This window comes from Mandrillus leucophaeus, unplaced genomic scaffold (assembly GCF_000951045.1).
Source record: "Mandrillus leucophaeus isolate KB7577 unplaced genomic scaffold, Mleu.le_1.0 Scaffold70, whole genome shotgun sequence".
In the NCBI taxonomy this organism is placed as follows: domain Eukaryota; kingdom Metazoa; phylum Chordata; class Mammalia; order Primates; family Cercopithecidae; genus Mandrillus; species Mandrillus leucophaeus.
This window is the reverse complement of record NW_012107586.1, coordinates 3,273,425-3,275,159: the sequence shown is the minus strand read 5'-3', so window position 1 is coordinate 3,275,159 and position 1,735 is coordinate 3,273,425. Positions and strand designations below refer to the sequence as shown.

At 43.7% G+C, this 1,735-nt stretch overlaps 1 protein-coding gene across 1 annotated transcript in view; it reads right to left on the bottom strand.

The window, feature by feature from the left end:
- CATIP (ciliogenesis associated TTC17 interacting protein) overlaps nucleotides 1–1,735 on the bottom strand; it is a 27,980-nt gene that overhangs the window by 13,552 nt on the left and 12,693 nt on the right. The window lies entirely within an intron of this gene.

Sequence of the window (1,735 nt, the reverse complement as noted above, 5' to 3'; positions counted from 1 at the left end):
TCCACCTCCTGACCTCAAGTGATCCGCCCACCTCAGCCTCCCAAAGTGCTGAAATTACAGGCGTGAGTCACTGCGCGCCTGGCTTTCAGCTCGGCATATGGTTTTTAATGAATCCTCAGTCCGGACTTCTTGTGGGAAGTCAGGGACCCCGAACGGAGGGACCAGCTGAAGCCACGGCAGAAGAACATAAATTGTGAAGATTTCATGGACATTTTTAGTTCCCCAAATTAATACTTTTATAATTTCTTACACCTGTCTTTACTGCAATCTCTGGACATAAATTGTGAAGATTTCATGGACACTTATCACTTCCCCAATCAATACCCTTGTGATTTCCTATGCCTGTCTTTACTTTAATCTCTTAATCCCATCATCATCTTAAGCTGAGGAGGATGTATGTCACCTCAGGACCCTGTGATGATTGCGTTAACTGCACAAATTGTTTGTAGAGCATGTGTGCTTGAATAATATGAAATCTGGGCACCTTGAAAAAAGAACAGGATAACAGCAATGTTCAGGGAACAAGGGAGATAACCTTAAACTCTGACTGCTGGTGAGCCAGGCGGAACAGAGCCATATTTCTCATCTTTCAAAAGCAAATAGGAGAAATATCGCTGAATTCTTTTTCTCAGCAAGGAACATCCCTGAGAAAGAGAACGTGCGCCTGAGGGTAGGCCCCTAAAATGGCCGCTTTGGGGGCAGCTGTCTTTTACAGCCGAAGACAAAGGGATGAAATAAGCCCTGGTCTCCTGTAGCGCTCCCAGGCTTATTAGGATGAGGAAATTCCCTCCTAATAAATTTTGGTCAGACCAATTGTCTGCTCTCAAACCCTGTCTCCTGATAAGATGTTATCAATGACAATGTGTGCCTGTAACTTAATTAGCAATTTTAATTTCACCCCGTCCTGTGGTCCTGAGATTTCACCCTGCAGTCCTGTGATTTCACCCTGCCTCCATTTGCTTTGTGATATTTTATTACCTTGTGAAGCATGTGATCTCTGTGACCCACACCCTATTGGTAAATTCCTCCCCTTTTGAAAATTACTAATAAAAACTTGCTGGCTTTATGGCTCAGGGAGCATCACGGAACCTGCCTACATGTGATGTCTCCCCCAGACACCCAGCTTTAAAATTTCTCTCTTTTGTACTCTTTCCCTTTCTCAGACCAGCCAATGCTTAGGGAAATAGAAAAGAACCCACGCTGAATATCGGGGGTGGGGTTTCCCCTGATACGGACTCCTGGTTTCATCTAATCTAGTCCCTTCTCAGGGTTCTGAAGAGGACATTGTGAAAGAAAAATAAATCTTGGGACCCCAAATCACTGAGCCAAAGGGAAGTCAAGCTGGGAACTGCTTCAGGCCAAGATGCCTCTCATTTTATTCCTAAATAAGGTAGCTACTAAGAGAAAAAAAGAGCTACATACCTCCCTCACTATTTGCCCACAAGGAAATTGCTTGTGGACAAAGGACAGACAGAACTCAAAGTCATCCCTCTGCTCACGTGGGTAAGTGCATATCTGATGGCTTTCTCTGCTCTATTGTTTCACTAAGCCAGACTAAAGCATAAGTGACTGCTTTTCTACCCCCATTACATGTAAATTGTGTATTCAGTGAAAGGCTAATCAGAAACTTAAAAGCATGTCTCTTATCTACCTATGACTTGGAAGCCCTCTCCCTGCCTGGAGTTGTCCTGCCTTTCCCAACAAACCAATGTACATTTTTTTTTTTTTTTTGAGA